Source organism: Portunus trituberculatus, chromosome 39, assembly GCF_017591435.1.
Source record: "Portunus trituberculatus isolate SZX2019 chromosome 39, ASM1759143v1, whole genome shotgun sequence".
Lineage (NCBI taxonomy): Eukaryota > Metazoa > Arthropoda > Malacostraca > Decapoda > Portunidae > Portunus > Portunus trituberculatus.
The window spans coordinates 10,348,504-10,371,003 of NC_059293.1; the positions used below are offsets into that span (position 1 = coordinate 10,348,504).

Below are 22,500 nucleotides of genomic sequence, written 5' to 3' on the forward strand. Positions count from 1 at the left end.
ATATTTCCTCTAAGTTACCAATGATTTTACAGATATTTATTGTTCGTGTGTTAGTCTTTTAAATAGTTTAGTACGCGAGGAAAAACGAGATTGGTGTTTTTTCTCTCGTCTCTGTATCCACGCAATCACTTCCTGAATAGTTCACTGTTAACCCTTTTCACAGTTGAGCATTTTTATTTTTATAAGTCACCAATGACTTTACAGCTATCTATTTTTAAAGGGCGTTGAGTGCCAGCAAAGGGTGATCATGGCATTGAAAGAGTTGATCCTTCTTCGCCACCGGGAAAGACAAGCACCTGACTAAATACTTCACTGACCTTGTGAGTCTCGAGTTTCAAAATACAGGTCCTCGAAAAATTCTTGAAAGTGCAGACAGTCTCGTGGTGAGATTTGTACAGCTAGGCTAATAGAAATGCACTGCGTCATAGCTGTTGGGGGTGGTGGTTTAATCTTAGAGTCATATTTTCAAACGTCTCAGCTTCTTACCGCTACTCATAACGAGCTGCGGTGGAAGTTATTGCTGTATTTTAATGTGTTTTCGTGTTTGGCAGTGATTCCGCATCGCCAGTAGCTAAAACTGACCACAGGATTAGCTATCTGAATGGTATTGTGAGCTTCGAGTTTCAAAATACGCATCTGGCAGAAAAAAAAAAATTAAAAAGGAGTCTTGTGAGATTATAATAAATAGACCAGTGGTTCTCAGTCTTTGTTGCTCAGTGGCGCACTAAAGGTAGCACATCTTGGAGTTAGACTGCCTACCTATCATTAGTCATTGTAGTGGACGCTTACTAAAAGGTACAAATTCAAGAACACACATTAATCTTGGAAATCTGCAGTCGTGACATACAGCTTGCGAATTCTGGAACACTCCTGCGCCGCATATTCAAAAGACTAGTGGAGGTGGTGGCATGGGTTTTAGTCTGCTTTACAATCCTAGTGACAGATTAATGAAATTTCCACATCATTACCAGGAGAAACATTCTTGAGGAAGGGGCCTTTGAAAATAGTCGTGTTGAGATAGCAAAGCCTTTTTGAGCACGGACACGAGTTAGGTTAATAGGAGAGGTCTGCGTCACAAGTTTCTGTTTTGCTGACACGAGGAGGCTCCAAATATTCTTGCTTGTTGAAGAGGGTGGCCATTTGGGGACTGGTAAAGCTAGGAGAAGGGAGTTAATAAGAGGAAGGTGAGAGAGAAGGTTATGAGGATGCGAAGGAGAGGAGAGAAATTCAAGATGCTAAGGAATGAGGGAATAACAAGAGAGGAGAGCTAAGAGAGAGGGGACGCTGGACAGAAGGAAAGCTAAGAAGAGGTTAGAGGAATAAGATAAAAGTTATGAAGAAAAAGTTAAAGGGTGAAAAGGAAACTATGATTGTAGCACGGGCGGAGAAAGAAAGTTGAAAGGGAGAAAGCAAAGAGGAAACTAAGAGAAGGCGGAAAAAGATAAGAGAAGACAGAGATGAAAAAAATACTAAAAAGACACGAAAGACAGACAAAATAAAAGAAAACAAAGAAGTGGCTGGGAAGCTGGAAAGAAAAGGAAATAGTTAAGACAGAAGATACAGGCAGGAAAGGATTGGGAAGAGACAAGGAGAAAGAAAAATAGCTAAGAATGCTTAAAAAAACGCTGGGAAACCTAATAAAATGCTACGAGGAGGCGGGAAAAGCTGAGAAGAGAAGGAAATAGTTAAGATGACACTAAGAAGACGCAAGTGGAAGCTTAGAGGAAGTGGGGAAAGATGAAAGATTGCTGAAGGAAGAAGGGAAAGTTAGGAGTGGAGAGGAAATGGTGAAAGGAGGCGGGGGAAACCAAAAGAAAACTAAGAGGAAGGGGAGAGATAAGAGCGGGCAAGGAAAGGCGTAGTATGTTAAGGAGGATGGCGGTTTTGATCAATATTTTTCCTGTTGTGGCCGATGAGGAGTCCTTCACTGCCCCAGGCTAATCACAGCTCATTTGCAAGCAAGACCAAGGATATTGCGAAATGGAAGGCAGTCAAGATAAAGAGTGACGAAACGCAACCTTCCCGGCGCCATCACTCTCACGCGTTCAGTACAGGGAGGAGAGAGAGACGGAAGTTCCTATGAATTGCTGTTGTGAAGAAACCTAACTTGTCCTTACCTAAACTATCTTAACCAAACTGAATGTAAGCTAACCTAATCTAGTTTGACCTAACCTAACCTAACCTAACCTTAACTTAGCATTAACCGAACAGAATCTAACCTAACCCAACTGTATGAAACCAAATCTTACCTAACCTAACCTAAATTAATGTAACCAAACCTAACTTAGTTCTGACCTAACTGAATGTAACCTAACCTAACCTAACCTAACCTAACCAAACTTAACCTAACTTAACATAATCTAACCTAAGCTAACCAAACCTTACCTTATCTTAAGCAAGCCATCCTTCTCCCTTCGCCGCCCATCACCTTCCCCAAGAGAAGCTTATCAATGCTATTAAAATTCTGAAAGGGTGCACGAGTCCCCCGGCAGCCAAGTTTTTCTCTAGTTTCTCCCCACTTTGAGGCTCCCGAGTGATGGGGATGAAGGAGCCACGCTGGGAGTTAAAATTTGGTTCACATATGCAAGGTTGACGGTGGTGGTAGAAGGGGTGGGTTAGGTTACATTGGGTTAGGTTAAAGGGTTGAAAATTAATGGTTTTAGTGTTGGGTTGTGTTAGGTTAGGTTAGGTTAGGTTAAAGGGTAGAAAATTAATGGTTTTAGTGTTGGGTTGTGTTAGCTTAGGTTGGGTAAGATTAAATTAGTTTGGGTTAGGTTAGGTGAGGTGAAGTGAAATAAAGTTAGGTTAGGTGAAGTGAGGTGAGGTGAAATAAGGTGACGTGACGTGAAGTGAAGTGAAGTGAAATGAGATGAGGTGAAGTGAGGTGAGGTGAGGTGAAATGAGGTGAAAATTAGCAGTTTTGAGTTTGTATTAGGTTATATTGAGTAAGGTAAGATTATCTCAGACTACGTAAGGTTAAGGACTGAATTTGGTTGGTGACAGTAGTGTAGTGTCAGATTAGGCCAGGACAGGTTAAAGGCTGAAGATGAGTATTGGCGATAGAGTTAGTGTTTGTTGACAGTAAGATAAGTAAAGAAAATGTGACAGAAGAGCAAGTGTTCAAAGTTGAGTTAAGTGAGGTGGCGCAGCAAACACAAGATTGTATCATATTAATTGTATCCATTTTTTTTTAAAGTTTATTTGATCAGTTATTTATTTATGTACAAAGCTTTATGTATGTAATTATATATAAAGTCATGTATATTGGTAGATTAACGGCTCCATCTATTTCTACTGTATGTTTCTGCTATGTATATTTTTAACCTATCTATCAATCAGTCTATCTATCTATCTATCGCCCTACTTGCCACTTCATACGTTGATTTATCTATCTATCTATTCACCTTTCTTTCAGTCTATCTATCTATCTATATCTACCTAGCTACCCATCCATCTATCTATCTACTTACTTACCTGTCTTGTCTATCCATGTAAGCCTTCACGCACCTCCGCCAGTGTTTACCGGTCACACAGTACTCGCATTTGTTCCAGTTTGCCTTCGTGTGTCTATTTATTCACCCGCATTGCTCAAATAGTCTGCTTGCTTACCCTTCGTAGAATATAGTTTTGAATTTATGTGAGTTTTCTGTGGGTTCATTCGCGTATATATGTATTTTCTATTTATTTTTGTTTTGTTTTGTTATTATTATTATTATTTTTTTTTTTGGCAGGTGTATGTATCTGTGTATATAATTTTGTGTAATTTTGTCTGTTTGTCTGTTTGTTTGTCTATTCACACGTGCTTGTTTCTGTTTAATGGTGTGTTTGTTTGCTTGATTTAACGTATGTATCAGGTAGTTTGTTAGAACGAGAGAGAGAGAGAGAGAGAGAGAGAGAGAGAGAGAGAGAGAGAGAGAGAGAGAGAGGAGAGGGTAGTAACACACTCTCTCTCTCTCTCTCTCTCTCTCTCTCTCTCTCTCTGTATCGATCTACCTATCTATCTATTTATTTATGTACCTATCTATTTAGCTATGTATTTGTCTATCTATCTAACCACCCACCTATTTATCTAACTACCTATCTCTCTATACATCTATTATCTTTATCAATCAATCAATCTATCTATCTGTCTATCTATCTATCCACCCTGCTACTTATCTATATATCCACTCGCCAATTCATCCACCTATCCATTCATTTATCTATTCATCTATCCATCAACTAATATTGTCTTCCCCCCATCTCTCTCTCTCTCTCTCTCTCTCTCTCTCTCTCTCTCTCTCTCTCTCTTAGCCAATCAGCGTGGAGCAAGGCAAGCACCGTCTATACTTTAGCTGTCAGGACCAATCAGAATATTTTGCCGCGCCAGCTATCCGTCGTTTGATTGGTTGAGATTGGAGGAGCGAGAATTCGAACTCTCTCCTTATTGGTGGCTTTGTCTGAAGGAAGCCAGAGAGAAAGAAGGAAATAATGGACTTCTTTTTTTTTTTTTTTTGTCTTGTGAATTTCTTTTTTTTCTTTTTTGTGGTTAGTGGGTTAGTTTATCTATTTATTTATTTGTTTACTTTTTATTAATTTTATTGTTCTTGTCTTGTATTTCTTTTTTTTTATATTATTGTTCTTTTTCTTCTTGTTTATCGTGTTTTTATTCTTTATTGTGTTTTTTGTGTGCATTTTGTCTTTGTTCTTGGGTTTGTTCCTCTTGTTCTTACTCGTGTTCTTCTTGTTCTTGTTGTTGTTCTTGTCCTTATTATTACCATCATTGTTGCAGCCCGTAGTTATCTTCAATAGGAATGTTAATATAATGGAATGCCTCTCTCTCTCTCTCTCTCTCTCTCTCTCTCTCTCTCTCTCTCTCTCTCTCTTTCATGACAGTATCGGGAGAAATTGGCGTATATTTTGATTAGAAGAGTACAAAGTTTTTTTTTTAATTACTTTTCTTTGATACATAGAAAAAAAAACAACAACTAGCAGTTATGATTATGTACATTATTAAAGATGATTGGTTTTAGGTGAGTCTAGTTAAAAAAGAAGAGAAAAAGAAAAGAAAAACAAGAAAGAAAAAATGCGAGGAAGCTTAAGGGGAGACTTCCAAAAACTATAAGAACACGAAAAGAACAAAAACAGAAGACAAAGAAAATGGCAAAAAAATATTAGTTAGTTTATGGATGAGTAAAGATAGATAAGAAAAAATGAGGCGTGAAAATGGGCAGTGTCTACTTAACTGGAACGAATAGAGCTTACTTTTTTCTTTCTTTTTTTCTTTTTACATTTTCCAGACTTTCCATCTTCTTCTTCAACAAAAAACGGGAGGATCAGAAGTTAGGAAAGACAGGGAATCTGAAAGCTTTCCGTACCTTCTGCAATAGACTAAAGGGAGGCAGGAAAACTCTCTCTCTCTCTCTCTCTCTCTCTCTCTCTCTCTCCATTCAGAGCAGAAATAAATTGACGTGGAGGCAAATCTTCTCTCTCTCTCTCTCTCTCTCTCTCTCTCTCTCTCTCTCTCTCTCTCTCTCTCTCTCTCTCTGGATTGCAAAAGTGTGGAAGTCTAGAGGAGGAATTCATGTTGGGTCCAGAGAGAGAGAGAGAGAGAGAGAGAGAGAGAGAGAGAGAGAGAAGGAACCACTGGACTGTAGGAAGGGAAGGAAAGATGGAGGCAAAGTTTTGTGCGTGGGAGGAATGAAAGGGAAGGTGATGAGAGAGAGAGAGAGAGAGAGAGAGAGAGAGAGAGAGAGAGAGAGAGAGAGAGAGAGAGAGAGAGAGAGCAAGGGAAAAAGGATAGAATAATAACTGTAACTGTGCGTTGGAGGAAAAAAAAAGTGGAGGAAATGAGGGAAGGAAAGGAGGACGAGAGAGAGAGAGAGAGAGAGAGAGAGAGAGAGAGAGAGAGAGAGAGAGAGAGAGAGAGAGAGAGAGAGAGAGAGAAGGAGAGAAGGAGGGAGGGAGGGATTTGAGTCTTAAGGGATAGATAAAGAAGGGAGGAGGGAAAAAGTCAAGGTGTAGATGGATGAAACGAGAGAGAGAGAGAGAGAGAGAGAGAGAGAGAGAGAGAGAGAGAGAGAGAGAGAGAGAGAGAGAGAGGCAAGGAGAGGAAACCGTATATTTCCTTATACATAACTACACGAACAAATTATATGCCTTAGGGGCTTGGAGGGAAATATTGGAGGGAGGGAGGAAACGAAGGAGGAGGAGGAGGAGGGGGAGGAGATGGAGGATAGGGAGAGAAGGAAAGGTAATAGGCTGTTTAGGAAGGAGAGGGATGGAAATAGTGTCAAAGATTTGTTGTTGTTGTTGTTGTTGTTGTTTTATCATTCATGTCTTTGTTCTTGTCTTTTTTATATTTGTATTCGTTTGGTTTTCCATTCCCTTTTTTCTTTTGTACTTGTTCTTGCTTGTTCTTGTTTTTCTTGCTAATGATCTTGTTCTTCTAGTTCTTGTTCTTGTTCTTGTTCTTCTTCTTCCTTTTTACTCCTCTTACTATCACTAACAACAAATGCAACACAAAAAGCAACACATTTTACAAGTACCACTATTAACAACAACAGTAACAACACTAACAACAACCAGCAATCATTCTACACACTCTCCACCCACAAAACCATCACAAAACCCACAAAACCACCATCTTTCCACCCCATCGAGGAAAGAAACACTCTCACTAAACCTTTCCAAACGTGAACCACCTACGTACTTACACACCATACTTTTCATTTCCCCTACAAAAGTCCCTAGCGAGCCAAGACCCCCTCGAGTGTTCCTGCTGCTGCTGCTGCTGCTGCTGCTGCTGTTGCTCCTCATGTTGATCTTGCCATGGCTAGGAGTTTAATGGAAAGCCACGGGTGATAGAGAGAGAGAGAGAGAGAGAGAGAGAGAGAGAGAGAGAGAGAGAGATAGAGAGGAGAATATCGTTATAATTTTTTTTCTTATCATTTTTGTTCTTGTTCTATTGTATGTACTGTGAATAGAATAGTATATATTTATTCCTCTAATTCTTGTCTTTTTTTTCTTGTTATTTCTTGTTCTAACCTAACCTAACCTAATCTACTCGTAACCTGAACTAACCTTTGATGTGTGTGTGTGTGTGTGTGTGTGTGTGTGTGTGTGTGTGTGTGTGTGTGTATAATACTGGCTATCATTGCTTAAAACTGCAATTTCAACATCTAACTACGTGTCTTTATCTCTCTCTCTCTCTCTCTCTCTCTCTCTCTCTCTCTCTCTCTCTCTCTCTCTCTCTCTCTCTCTCTCTCTCTGTGTTTGAGGCAAGGTCGGTCTGATTTGTTTCTTGAAGGCTATTAGGGATTTGTATGTGGTGAAACAGGAGATATTTGGCGCCAAGAAGAGCTCGTGTGTGTTTGTGTGTATGTGTGTGTGTGTGTGTGTGTGTGTGTGTGTGTATGTGTGTGTGTGTGTGTGGTAGCGGGAGGTAAGAGGCGTGTCACTCAGCTGTCAGGATTGTTGTCATGGTATTGCGGCGTTGGGTAAGAGAGAGAGAGAGAGAGAGAGAGTAAAAGTAAAACGTATTTTTTCCAGGTCCCACCGAGACTCGAACTCGGATTGTTGGATTCAAAGTCCAACGTGCTGACCATTACACCATGGGACCCTGAGGAGTGAGGCGCTGGACTTGGTATTGTCACGTTTGTCAGTAATATGTCTCGGTTCTCCCTCCGTTCACGTTGTTAAGTCTTTCCAGAAGCGAGAAGTTATGGAAGAAAACAAAAACACGCACTAAAGCTGTGTGCTCCATAAGAAAGCAGTCCAAAGGCAACTGCAAATTTAAACTTAAGATGCTCCATTTATATAACACATCTGGATAAACTTATATTAAACTCACCATAAGGCTTTATACATTCTGGAGACAAACCAACACGAGTCACGTTAACGGAAACAGCCTTATTGCTTCGTTGTGGATAATAAATACCGTAATAATAGGCATGGCTAGAGTAATGGGAGCTGTTATACATCGTTACTACTATCTAAACCTCCTATAAAGCAGCAGGAGGTAACGACAAACCCAGAGAAACCTCGATAAACCTCTTCATAAACCTGATATTGCCTAGTCGCCCCGCTCACAATCCCGTAGGTGGGGTTTGTAGCAGTTTGTTCTCCCACGAGGGGTTAACCGACTCCCGTGTGTTTTCCCGGTGCCCTGCTTGGCTTCCTCGCTGGAAAATAAGGTTATTGGTGATGTATTTTTATGACTTTTTTATGTTAATGAAAATGTACCGCCGCGCCCCCTTGCCTTCTTTCCAGCCTTTATGTGGAGAGAGAGAGAGAGAGAGAGAGAGAGAGAGAGAGAGAGAGAGAGAGAGAGAGGGAGATGGAGAAAGGTACAGACAGACGGACAAATGAGCTACGAAAAAGAGAAAGATCCAGACACGTTCACAAAAAAGGGACGTTTATGTAAGAGTCGAGAGAGAGAGAGAGAGAGAGAGAGAGAGAGAGAGAGAGAGAGAGAGAGATACTGATGGTATAGGAAAAAGATAGTGACAAATAGGCTGATAGACAGACAAAAATAGACAAACTAAATTAAACTTGGGATTTTGGAAGCGGGGAGTTTTTCGACACACACACACACACACACACACACACACACACACACACACACACACACACACACACACACACACACACACACTAATAGACATACAACACATGCAACACTACTCAACTTGTGTGTGTGTGTGTGTGTGTGTGTGTGTGTGTGTGTGTAACGCTAAATACAGCCTTCCCATTGGTTGTAATGAAGCCCAATTAGACCAAACCGGTGGTATACGTGGCGTTTTCTGGTTGGCGGAGCAATTACCGGTATGAACAGTGTTGCCAACCCCGCACAATGGAAAACCCGTCCCTTGGGAAGAGGAAAGAGGTGACTGGCCAGCTGAGGGAATTGGCAGCACTGTCGTATAGACGCTGACCGACTCTTATTGACTTTGGAGATGAGAGAGAGAGAGAGAGAGAGAGAGAGAGAGAGAGAGAGAGAGAGAGAGAGAGACGAGGTATATAGGAAAAAGGGAAGAGCAGAGGAATGGAGGAGTGTGTGTGTGTGTGTGTGTGTGTGTGTGTGTGTGTGTGGAGGTGAGATATATAAATCAGGCGCTTCAGACATGTGGAAGCAATTCAAGAGGGTAAGAATCTCTCTCTCTCTCTCTCTCTCTCTCTCTCTCTCTCTCTCTCTCTCTCTCTCTCTCTCTCTCTTCCTCCACCCCTCCTCTTCCTCCTCTTCTTCCTCTTCTTAAGTGTTATAATCTCGAGAAGTCAATTACAAACAAATTTCTAGTCTTTGTGTAGTTAGCAAGCTGTTGATAATATTCTCTCTCTCTCTCTCTCTCTCTCTCTCTCTCTCTCTCTCTCTCTCTCTCTCTCTCTCTCTCTCTCTTCTTTATCTTTTCGTCATATTTCTTCGTTTTTTTTTTCTTCGATGTTTTTCCTTCCTTTATTATCGTTATTTTTTCTTCTCTTCGTTTCCATGTTTTTGTCATTCTCTTCTTGTCAAGGCCATCTCTGTTTGTCGCCGCAAATTCAATAGAAAGTTTGGTCCAAAATACCAAATTGTTATTGCGTGGCCTGAGAGAGAGAGAGAGAGAGAGAGAGAGAGAGAGAGAGAGAGAGAGAGAGAGAGAGAGAGATGAAGGATGAAACCGAGTGAGGAAGGGGAGGAACTTAAAAAAGAAGGAAGAAAAGAGATACAAAAAGAAGACTTCAAAAATATAGAAGAGATGAAAGAAAGAGGTGGTCTGAAAAAAAAGAAAAGAAAAGAAAGAAGAGACAGAGAGGGAAAAAACACCAAAATACTTTGAGATAAATTGGGAAAAGAAAAATATGAAAAGGAAAGGGATTAAATGAAGAGAGGAGAACTAGAAAGAGACATAAAAATAAAAGAAAGTGAGGAGAGAGAGAGAGAGAGAGAGAGAGAGAGAGAGAGAGAGAGAGAGAGAGAGATAGTAGTAGTAGTAGTAGTAGTAGTAGTAGAGTGGGTGGTAGGGAAACTTAAGCTGAGGCAAGGTATGTATTATATTCTTTTACGTTTCTGTTATACAACCATAGTCTTATACAAGGGTTGTATCACCGAAGCGTCAAAGAATATAGTATTTACGTTATATCAGCTTGTGTTTCCCTACCACCCACTCTACTCACTGTCTATATATACACATTGTTATTATTATATTATTATTATTGTTATCATCATTATTGTTAGCAGTAATAGTAGTAGTAGTAGTAGTAGTAGTAGTAGTAGTAGCAGTTGTGGTTGTGGTAGTGGTGTTAAAGCAGCAGCAGCAGTGGTGGTGGTGGTGGTGGTAGCAGTAGCAGTGGTGGTAGTGGTGGTGGCAGTGGCAGCAGCAGTGGTGGCAGTGGCAGCAGCAGCAGCAGTGGTGGTGGTGGTGGTAGTGGTGGTAGTGGTGGCAGCAGCAACAGTGGTGGTAGTGGTGGTGGTAGTAGTCAGTAGTAGTAGCAGCAGCAAGTAGTAGTAGCAGTAGTAGTAGTAGTAGTAGTAGTAGTGGTGGTAGTAGTAGTAGTAGTAGTCAAAGCATAGCAGTAGCAGCAGTAGCGGCAAAAGTAGTAGTAGTAGTAGTAGGCAAAGAGCAAAAGTTAGATAAAAAAAAACACAAGAACTATGTAGCACACACACACACACACACACACACACACACACACACACACACACGCACGCACGCACGCAGGAGGAACCAACTGCCTCTAATTTCCTATCAGACAGGTGAGCCAAGAGGGACAGGAAGGGGCGACAGGTGGAGGTAGTGAGGAGTCAGGCAGCAACAGGATGGAGCAGGACGAGGAGGGAGATTCCAAGTTTAATTAAAGGGCCAGTAATTGTCTTAGGTGGTGGTGGTGGTGGTATTTGTTATTATTATCATTATTATTATTGCTGTTGTTGATATTGTTGTTATTAGTTAGTCTTCTTTGGTTTCGTTATTGTTCTTGTTTTCATTTTTTCTTTTCTTTTTTTTCCTGTGAATTTTTTTCTTGTTGCTTGTTTGTTGATTTTGTATTCTTTTTTTTTTTTTGTCTTCTTCTTCTTCTTCTTCTTCTTCTTCTTCTCCTGTTTATGTTTTTGTTTATTCTTCTTTCTCTTCTTCTCTTCTTTTGTTGTTGTTATTCTTTTCTTCTTTTCTTTCTCATCGTTTGGTTTCTTCTTTTCTTCTTCCTTTTCTCCATCTCGTTCTACTACGTTCTTTTCTTTTTCCCTTATTTTTTTTCTTGTCTCCTGCTTTCCCGCCATGATGAATCGTTACTAGCTCAGGTTGGCAGGTTTGAACAAAGAGAGGAGGGAAGACCCTGAGCTGGTTACAATGACGACAAAGGGCAAAAACTTATGACCGCGACTGTACCTATTGGAAAAGTTATAGGGCAAAGAATTTACTGGTTAAGTTACGCAGATTAGTTTAGGGTAAGTTGGTATGGGGTTAGTATAATAAAATTTGAAAGAATGCAAAAAGGAAAAACAACAGAACAATGACGTACCTATATAGTTTTGAAAAATGTATCGGTTTTGTGCGTTTAATTCATGTGGAATCAGTGTAGGTTAAGTTAGCGTTATGAAATTCGAAAGAAAATACTAATAACTAAATTGATATAGAAAAATAAGAAAATGAAGAGGGATGTATCTATTTGTTAGGTTGGTTATGGGAAATTTGTTGGTGAAGTTATATTAGTCTGAGGCAAACTTGAGTAAATATTGTTAGCATTATGAAATTTGAAAGAAAACACTTCTAACTCTGTATGAAAGGAAAATACAAAGCAACGAATTGTAACTTTTGTTTTGAAAATTGTCTCATTTGATTACCAAGTAGTACAAAATAAATGTAATGGGTGGGTAGAATAGTATGGCAGACTAAGTTACCTTTACGAAATTCGAGAGAAAAGGTTTGTAACTCAAACTTAAGAAAACATGAAAAGGAATGGATTGATTTACTAGGTTAGTTTTGAGAAATTTATCAGTTAAGTTGATTTCATTGAGGATAAGTTAGTGCAGATTGAATTACCTCAATGAAACTCGCCTGAAAACATCTCTGACTTGATAAGAAAAAAAAAAAGCAACTGAGAAATCAACTTAATTTATTAGTTAGGTAAGTCTTGTGAGTGTGTGTGTGTGTGTGTGTGTGTGTGTGTGTGTGTGTGTGTGTGTGTGTGTGTGTGTGTGTGTGTGTGTGTGTGTGTGTGTGAGAGAGAGAGAGAGAGAGAGAGAGAGAGAGAGAGAGAGAGAGAGAGAGAGAGAGAGAGAGAGAGAGAGACGAATTTATAATTAAAGATTGATTAATTGAAGTCAATTAAATTTATGAAATTAGAGAGAAAACAATAACAACTTGATGAAAAAAAACAAGAATAGAACAATCTTCTTTGTTACTTTTGAGGAAAAACATCTGAGATTAGCAAGAAATACAACACGAATTTATTAGTAAAGTCAGATAAATTTAATATAACGTTAGGTTTATGGAATTCGAGAGAAAAAAAAATTTGCATCTTCGTATATATATATATATATATATATATATATATATATATATATATATATATATATATATATATATATATATATATATATATATATATATATATATATATATATATATATATATATATATATATATATATATATATATATATATATATTGGACACAGAAATTGACTTATTCGATAGTTTAGTCCTCAGAAATTATTCGGAAAGTAAGACTAGCGAACAACACAAAGAAAAAATCATAGGCTATTGGATTTATCGGTTCTTATGAGAATGTTTCCTGGAAATCCTATGGGACTTCCACTCTCTAATCTGCAAGTTAAGGAATCAGGGCAACAAAAAACGGGAGCTGACGTGGGAGTTTTACTGGAAAAGGAGGAATTTAACTGGAAAGGAGAGGAAGGAGGGTATACATCTTGAAGGAAATAAAAGGAAGAGTAATTTTTTTATCTATTTATTTTTCACGCACTGACAGGACAAGATTCAGGTCAAGGGCGCCGCAATGGACCGAAAATAGAAAAATAAAGCCTCCTCCTCGAAGTCCATTGATGCCGGAATGAAGCGTGCGAAACTAAACACTCCAAAGAAAGAAAAGAAAGAATAAAAGAGAGGGAAAAAAGGGAAGAGAAATAGAGCGTCTCGAATAGATTATGATACGGATATTGTTGGAGGAGGAGGAGGACGAGGACGAGGAGGAGGAGGAGGAGGAGGAGGAAGTGGTGGTGATGGTTAAAAGGAAGGAAAGAAGTAGAAAAGACTGAAGCTGAGAGAGGACATAGAAAGAAAGAAAGAAAGGAAGAAAGGAAGGAAGGAAGAAAGTAGGAAAAAAGAAAGAAAAAGAAAGAAGACGAAAACTACTTAGAAAAAAAAGGAAGAGAAAGAGTAAGAAAAAATAACAAGAAGAGAAAACTAAGAAAATAAAAGAGGACGAGTAACAGGTGAAAGGAAAAAGAGAAAGAAGATCAAGGAAAGGAGATAGATAACAGAACTTTTCGTAGAATAAGCCGTAGTTGGAGGAGGAGAGGAAGAAGAGGAAGAAGAGAGAAGTATACTGAGACATTACTTGGAACACACAAACAGCTTGGGTATAAAAGGCGACGGCTGATTCGGTTCTTAGTTATGGAAATGAGCGCCTGTTGCACCCCGCAGAGTATTAGATTATCCAGATGGCGTGGTTGGCTGCCCTGAGTCTCGCTAATGGTATTCCTGGGAATAAAAAGCTACCGAGAGTGATATATTTAATAGAAGTATAAGTTTAAAGTTTCACTACATCGTAATTAGTCTGGTAAAAGGAGGATGCTGTTATTAAAGGCTTGGAAACGTTAATAGGCTATTGAAGTCTGTATTTTGGAGATTTAAGACTGTTTTGTATATGTTTAAAGTTCGTTTTGTTTGGTTGTTTTATCGTTTTAAAATTTGTATGAATTATGATGCCTATAATTTCGAGGATATAATGATTGTAAGGTTTGTTTAATAGTTATTTTAGTGTCTTCATATCTATAATAATGATGATACAAATCTAGACAATAGGCTACTTTAATGCATATCTATGTATATAATTGTTTAATGTAAATATAAACCTTAACAATATCTTAATACAAACATAAAAATGAACAATTAAATTTAATAGTCCAAGAAAACAGCGTAATATAATCTGAACCAAACAGTAATCATAAAATAGAAATATAAAAGCTACTAACACCACAACCGAAGAGATAAACAGGTCTTGGGTGCAGGGAATGGTGATGGTGGTGGTTATTACAATTGCTTCAGCAGTGGCGTGGCGAGGCGTGGTGGTGGTGACGCTGGAATGGCTTGGGAGTGGGTGGGAAGGCGCAGCTGGTGGTATGCTGGTGGTAATGGCGTCTTGTAAATGGCAAACAGTAGCCTAATATCCTTGTTGTAATTCCCAGGCTCCATTAGTGTCTGTTTCCGCGGCTCATGTGGAATTTCTACGTGTTTGTTACATTATTCTGTAATTGCGAATGTATATATTGTGTTATACTGGTGGTGGCGGCGGCGGCGCGGCAGTGGTAGTGATGGTATGCAAACTACGTATTTTGATGGACATGGCTTGAAACCTAATAATTGCCTGACCAGATCCACTTTAGTTACTACGGTGTATTTGCTTGTTGATATTACGAATAAAAAGCATAAATTGGCTTCACTTATCATGATAATCACTCACGACGCACTCCCGTGTTTTAGGCATAAATTGCTATATTTGTCCGTTTTCCTGTCAGTGGCTGTGGTTCTGGGTTGGGAATTATATCGCTTGCTTCACATATTTCGTGATTTGCACTAGGATCACGAGCGAAGAATTTTATAAAACTAAGTTGTCGAAAGACTAAATTTTAAACTTGAATCAACATAAGCATGGGTAAAGCCTAAAATGAATGAATGTTAAGCGGTGGCGTAGTGGATAAGGTGGTGAGCCGTGAGCGTGAGATTGGGCAGACGTCCATGCGTAGGGTCGAATCCCACCACATACCGCTTTGAAGCTATGCCATTTGTCAAGTGGTTTAAAGTTACCTACATGTTACCATGATACCCAGCTTTTAGGTGGTTACACTTAAGATGCGCTTGGGTGGTGATATGTGCCCTAACATGGGTACCACTATAAATAAAACTGCCTGCGCCACTAATGGGCGGAAACTTAATAGCGCTTCCCACATATACTCTTCAAATATGCCTACAGGCGCTATAGGCCATAACATATAAAAAAAAAAAAAAACGTAGGCAGTGTCAAAAACTTGTCCGAAAGAGATCTTCTGTATTGCTTGAAAATTTGAAAAAAATAACGGTTTTCCTTGATATACGTTTAAACATCAAAGGAAAAAAAATGAATTAAGTTAAGAAAAAAAAAAAAAAATGAATGAAGTCAAGAAAAAAAAAAAAATAGAGAACTAAATACTACTTTATCAGAAGAACAAACCGCGTAAATAACGCACAACGTATTTATTGAAACCCTAATGGCGAACAACAGCCCACTGACAGTACTTACGAATGCATTTATGATGAAGCAATGGATCTGTTTGAGTAACTAAGTTTCGTAAGAGTAAGAGGATAATATTTGCAAATCGTGCGTCGTTGGAGAGGTTGGCAGTCTTGTTGAAGCTATGAGTTGAGACACGTGTATCGTCTCATTGCCGTGGATGCGTGGCTGTGCGTATTTTCCGAGTGTAGTGCGTTGTGCGTGAACCTGGGAACACCTACCTACTGTGGCTATTACTTGAGGCTCTAGGGCACTTGTTAAGGCAATGAAGAGGCAGAGAGGAATTAAGGTAACGTAACAGGAGACATTTAGCGGTGGAGATTGCGGGGTGGGTGGGTATGTCTGTAAACTTGTACCCGTTATATATATATATATATATATATATATATATATATATATATATATATATATATATATATATATATATATATATATATATATATATATATATATATATATATATATATATATATATATATATATATATTGTAGTGTCATTTCAAGTTCCTTGCTGCATACCAGAGTAGTCTGTATATTATCACCAGGTGTCTGAGTATATACAAAGATGAGACAGGTAAGAGTAAAAGTAAGGCGAGAGGCTGCATATAGCGATGGTTGGTACTATGGCAGTGTTGGCAGTGATATCGCCAGCTTATATTTTTTGCTTTTATTCTTGTTGGATCTTATACATTGTCTAACCAATACCCTATGTGTTACCATCAGGTGTCTGTGTATGTACTAAAGTAGGTCAGATGTGGGGAGAAGGAAAGGTAACTAAATACGAGACGTTTAGCGGTGACTGGGCGGCGGTAGTGGTGGTGGTGGTGGTATTGCATGGCTAAGCTATAGTCCCTTTATTTTCTGACGCATATACTTTTATTAAGGAAAAGAGGCACTCGCAAGAATTTAGGATAATATAGAAAGGAAAAAAGAGATTGTAAGGAGCTGGGAAGTAAATTATCTCGTGAAAGGAAGCGTGTGTATTATTGGCCACGAGAAAGGAACAATCTTCGAAAATGACCATGCAGATTCAGCCATTTCCACCCTTTACCTTCATCAGTTCCTTCACTGATGGCTATTTTCTATGGTCATATTTTGTGCGTTTTATGAGAATACTTCGTATCTGAAGTAGTCGTAGAAATGATGGAGAGGAAGATAGGAGGGAATATTAGACAGGAGAAGGTGTTTAGATGAGGCTACGCAGATGGTGGGCTGGTGGCTATGGTGGTGGCCGTGGTGGTGGTGATGGTGGTGGTGGTGGTAGTAATCTGACTGTATATATTTTATTAATATTCTGAATCTGTTCTTATTCACTTATCTCCTTTGTATCCGACTGGTAATGACCTTTTCCCCAAGATATCACATTTCTCATTTATTCTAAAGTACCACAACAGCTTTACTAGCCTCAGTGCCAAATAGTTGTGTTGGTGCTTGGGTTTCAGTGCTATTATATCTTGTTGTCTGTGTTAGCTTTAGATTACCTTATATAATCGTAGCACAATTGTTGCCGTGATGCTTTTACTCTTGCTAGGCTTTGTGCTTGAAAGCCATACAGTTCAGTTCACCTGCTACATTTGTGGGGTATTTTCTTTCTTGTATTTCAGATTTGTCATGCATTTGTGTTGTGAATATTAGAATTGAGAGTGTTTGGTTGTTTGATGTTTATATGCGTGTTGTGGTGGGAGAGGCTTTGACACACACACACACACACACACACACACACACACACACACACACACACACACACACACACACACACACACAGAATATTTAAAATCATTAGTAGTTCAGAGAGAATATTTGAAAAGGTTGACTATGTAGCTACAGTGTAATCGGAAATGGAAATTTAGCTTTCACTTTTCTATTGTTTTAAAAGTAAGGCGATTACTAATTGTTTTGTGGCCCAGTCCATTCTCTCCTTCACTGTTTTCCATGTAAACATGAAGCCCACTTATAATTCTTGGTAGTAAAAATACAGTCTATTAATGACCTGGTATTTTCAAGCAAACAATAAGCGCATTCATATCCATGTTTTTTTCCTCTAGCTCATATAAAAATAATTAGTAAGGTTCATTAGAAAAGTAATTATAGACTTGACCTATTATGTTTGTATCTCGTTATGGCTGAACACAATTAACACCCAACTTGCTATGTTGTTTGACTGAAATAATTACTTTGGTAAAATTTCATACCTTTTAACACTAATAAGGAAAAAAGGTAATTGTCAAGGGTAAGCACAAAAGCATCACATTAATATGATTGGCCATTTTAATCTGCGTGCCTTTTAACCTGACTAGAATAAAGCTTGGAGTGGGGTGTGTCTGCTAGGTTAGGTTAGGTCATCAAGCCTCGCCTCACATGCTCGCGGTTCCAGCAGCCAGCCTAGTGATGCAGAGCGGCAGAGAACAGGGATGAGCCGGGATGAAAGCAGCGGTCTGTAAACGCTAAATAGAAAAGGGAAATATAATAACAGTCTGTTTTCCATAACCTTCCCACTGCTTTCATTTCTCTTATGGCTGGTTTTGCATTGAGTGCCCAGCGGTAAGATACCTTTATATCATCTCTTAATTCTGTTCCTCTTTCTTTTGTTCACTTTGCTACTGGTCTTCTTCTCACGCCTCCCCTGTCATCATGTTTATGTATGAGAACAAAATAGTGAAGGTGAGGTGAATATCCATCCCTCTCATGGCAGAATCATTTAAGACAAATTTCTCAGTGTTTATATATGACTGAACTCGGCATGAGCGGAGCGGTGATGCACTCAGTAAGGGAGTATACAGAAGGAGGGTCTTGTAATTGCCCGGAAACACTATCTGCTATTTCATTCCAGCGCCCACTTCCTGCTGCTTCCTTAGTTACCAACAAATTATGCCACTTCAGAACGAGTGATGCAATGTGAAGATTATATCATTATCCTATACAGCTGTGCAAATCATCCTGCAATAAGTGTATTATGTCGTGTGTAAGGGAAGCACTCCTGGTCGGCTGCTTTGTTCTCAGCTGACCTTCTTAGTGTTTGTAGGTGTCTTGTGTTGTGCTCCTTTTATCATTGATGTATGTAAAGTGAAGCCATAGTGTTACGTTATGTAGTTAGTGGTAGGAAATAATGAGTTGGTCAATTTTATTATTGTTGCCGTGGTTGTGATTATAGGTGTTCATTTAGTACGTGTATATGGTATTGTGAATTATGGTGTGTGTAATTCACCTCGATTGTCTGCTGGTCACCCAGCCAGTCTTCCCCATTACGGAGCGAGCTCAGCAGAGCTCATAGACCAATCTTCGGGTAGGACTGAGACCACAACACACTCCACACACTGAGAAAGCGAGGCCACAACCACTCGAGTTACATCCCGTACCTATTTACTGCTAGGTGAACAGGGGCCACACATTAAGAGGCTTGCCCATTTGCCTCGCCGTTTACCGGGACTCGAACCCGGCCCTCTCGATTGTGAGTCGAGCGTGCTAACCACTACACTACGCGGGGTGTGTTTCACTGTTTGATCTGCTGCAGTCTCTGACGAGACAGCCAGATGTTATCCTACGGAACGAGCTCAGAGCTCATTATTTCCGATCTTCGGATAGGCCTGAGACCCAGGCACACACACACACCGGGACAACAAGGTCACAACTCCTCGATTTACATCCCGTACCTACTCACTGCTAGGTGAACAGCACCTACACGTGAAAGGAGACACACCCAAATATCTCCACCCTCTCCAAGTTAAGAGCCCATAACACATACAAACCAATAAATTATGAGGCTGAGACCTTTAAAACAACCTTCACAGTAACGGGGAACTACTCACTACTCACTACTCGCTATGTAAAGCCTTGAGCAGGACGCGAACCACAGGCTGACGAGCGTGTTACCAATAAGCAGGGAGACAGTGACGCCAAGGAAAACACACACACACACACACGTTCATGGAGAATCACATTTGTTTATTTATTTATGTATGTGTGTATATATGTATTTCTTGCAAGATGAAATTTGGCTAAGGGCACCAAAAACAATTAACTTATATAGAAAGGTCTACTTAGATACCATTTCCCGAGCAGGTCCTACGGTGTAATGGTCTGTACTTGTGACTCTGAATCCAATATTATCTGATTTCTAGTCTCCGTGAGGCCTTGTGCTGTGTTCTGTTTTTACTTGTTAATCTTTTGTCACTACACTTCATTATATTTTAGAGAATGTTTGTGTTTTTGTTTACTTTTCTTCCTTTCTTTTTCTTTTTTTCTCTCTTTTTCTTTTTCTCTCTTTCTGTTTCTCTTTCCTTCCTTCCTTCCTTCCTTCCTTCCTTCCTTCCTTCCTTCCTTCCTTCCTTCCTTCCTTCCTTTTCTTTCTTTCTTTCTTTCTTTCTTTCTTTCTTTCTTTCTTTCTTTCTTTCTTTCTTTCTCTCTCTCTCTCTCTCTCTCTCTCTCTCTCTCTCTCTCTCTCTCTCTCTCTCTCTCTCTCTCTCTCTCTCTCTCTCTCTCTCTCTCTCTCTCTCAACAGCAGTTACTGGAAACTAAAAAGTGCAGTAAATATGGAAATTTGACTAGAGTTAATATCATGACAAAAATTGCATTAAATGCGGGATGAACAAAGTTTTATCATTATGAATTCGCAAATATGGAGTGAAACGAAAAAACAAAAACAAATTAAAACATCTACCTTATGATTTATATTATTATTATTATTATTGTTGTTATTATTATTATTATTATTATTATTATTATTATTATTATTATTATTATTATTATTATTTGTTGTTGTTGTTGTTGTTGTTGTTTTTGTTCTTGCCGCTGCTGTTATTTATGATTGCTTTTGTGGGTAATCATCATTATTATACTTTTAATGTTATTGTTGTTGGTAATGGTTTTAGTGGTGGTGGTGGTGGTGGTGGTAGTAATGGTGGTGGTGTTATTCTTTATGAGTAAAGAGGATGAATTTGATGGTGGTGGTGGTGGTGCTTGTGGTGGCAATAGTGGTGGCTATAGAGGTGGTGGTGGTGATGGTGATAGCAGTACGGTAGTGGTAGTGGTGGCGCAATCATCAGTATTACCAAAACACGTCACAACTGTTAACACTGAACAACGGTTGGTAATGGTGATGGTGATGATGGTAATGGTGATTGCAGAGACGTGGTTCCCAAAATCTCCTGAGCGAGAATGTACTACTTGGAGGTTCTGTACAGTCCCCGCGTACGACCTGGTTCCAGAAAAAAAAAAACTCATTTCCAGCAAAAGTCTGTTTATTTACTGGTAGAACACAGAAAGGAACCAACAAGGAACACAACTCTATTTAATTAATGTAAGAGATGCATCTGTCTTTTCTCCACCAGCTGAACGACGCCAGATTATCTTGTGTAAGACAATAATCTTGTTTCTGAGAAATGAGTTAGTATTATTTAACGAAAAATCTCATATGATCCCGAAAGTGCCCATGTACCATCTGGAAGCCCTTCGCGTACCATAGTGTTGGAAACACTTTAGACGGAGTGGTGGTGATGCGCGCGCGTAGTGTAGTGGTTAGCACGCTAGACTCACGATCGAGAGGGCCCGGGTTGATTCCCGAAAAGGGGCGAGGCAAATGGGCAAGCCTCTTAATGTGTAGCCCCTGTTCACCTAGCAGTAAATAGGTAAGGGATGTAACTCGAGGGTTTGTGGCCTCGCTTTCCCGGTGTGTGGAGTGTGTTGTGGTCTCAGTCCTACCCGAAGATCGGTCTATGAGCTCTGAGTTCGCTCCGTAATAGAGAAAGACTGACCAGCAGATGACCGTGGTGAATTACACACACACACACACACACACACACACACACACACACACACACACACACACACACACACACACACATCATTAATTAATTAGATATGCACCAGCCGTAGGGGAACATTAACGCAACATTTAATAGGAGGTGACTTGTTGGATCAATGGTTAGTTGCTTGTTTAATGTTATGCTTACCTGGAGGCGATGTTAGTGTAATGTGTAGCAAAAGAATTAGGATGGCAGTCTCTCTCTCTCTCTCTCTCTCTCTCTCTCTCTCTCTCTCTCTCTCTCTCTCTCTCTCTCTCTCTCTCTCTCTCTCTCTCTCTCTCTCTCTCTCTCTCCCTGTTTTATGTGTTTTCATAATGTATTTTTATTTGTTTATTTGTTTTTCTAGTATTTGTTTGTGCCACGGAATTATTTGAGTTCAGTCTTTATCGCCATTTTTCGGGGTAAGTTTCTTGTTTTCTTCTATTTTTCTGATAATAAACGTACTGTATGCATTTTCCGATCACCTTCATTATCAAAAACTGTCTTACGTTACCTTTCTGTCAATAGTTAGTACTGTAAGTTTACATATACGATATACTACACACCACTAACAAATACATCGCTTTTTTTTTTTTCCTCATAATAAACGTACACTTATTTTCCTATCACCTTCATTAACAACAAAAACCTTACCTACGTTACCTTTCTGCCAATAGCTAGTACCGTTAGTTAACATATATACTACTACACACTACTAAAAAGTAAATCCCTTTTCTTCATTTTTTTCCTCATAATAAACGTACTCCATGCATTTTTCCCATTAGCTACCTTCATTAACAAAGCAAGCTTACCTTACCTTTCTGTCAATAGTAGTTAGTTTACATATACAATACACTACACACTACTAACAAATAAATCCCCTTTCTTCTTTTTTTTCTCATGATTTTTTTATGCATTTGGGAAGCTTGCCAAGGCAACAAAATATTAAAAAAAGGCCCACTTAAACTGCAAGTTCCATAAAAGATGAGAAAGGAATTAGCCAGAAAACAGGGACAAATGTCTTGAAACCTCCCTCTTAAAGAAAGTCTAATCGTAGGAAGATGGAAATACATAAGCAGGCAGGGAGTTCCAGGGTTTACCAGAGAAAGGTATGAATGATTGAGAATACTGGTTAACTCCTGCATTTGGGAGTTGGACAGAATAAGGTTGAGAGGAAGAAGAAAGCCTTGTGTAGCGAGGCCGCAGGAGGAGGGGAGGCATGCAGTCAGCAAGATCAGTAGAGTAGTAAGCAT

At 39.3% G+C, this 22,500-nt stretch overlaps 1 protein-coding gene and 1 non-coding gene across 7 annotated transcripts in view; one reads left to right on the forward strand and one right to left on the reverse strand.

The window, feature by feature from the left end:
• Positions 1-22,500, forward strand: part of LOC123515600 — a 384,796-nt gene that overhangs the window by 18,409 nt on the left and 343,887 nt on the right. The gene's annotated exons all lie outside the window — the stretch shown is intronic.
• On the reverse strand, positions 7,529-7,600 carry Trnaq-uug. The gene has a single exon. It is a non-coding gene; the product is annotated as a tRNA-Gln (tRNA).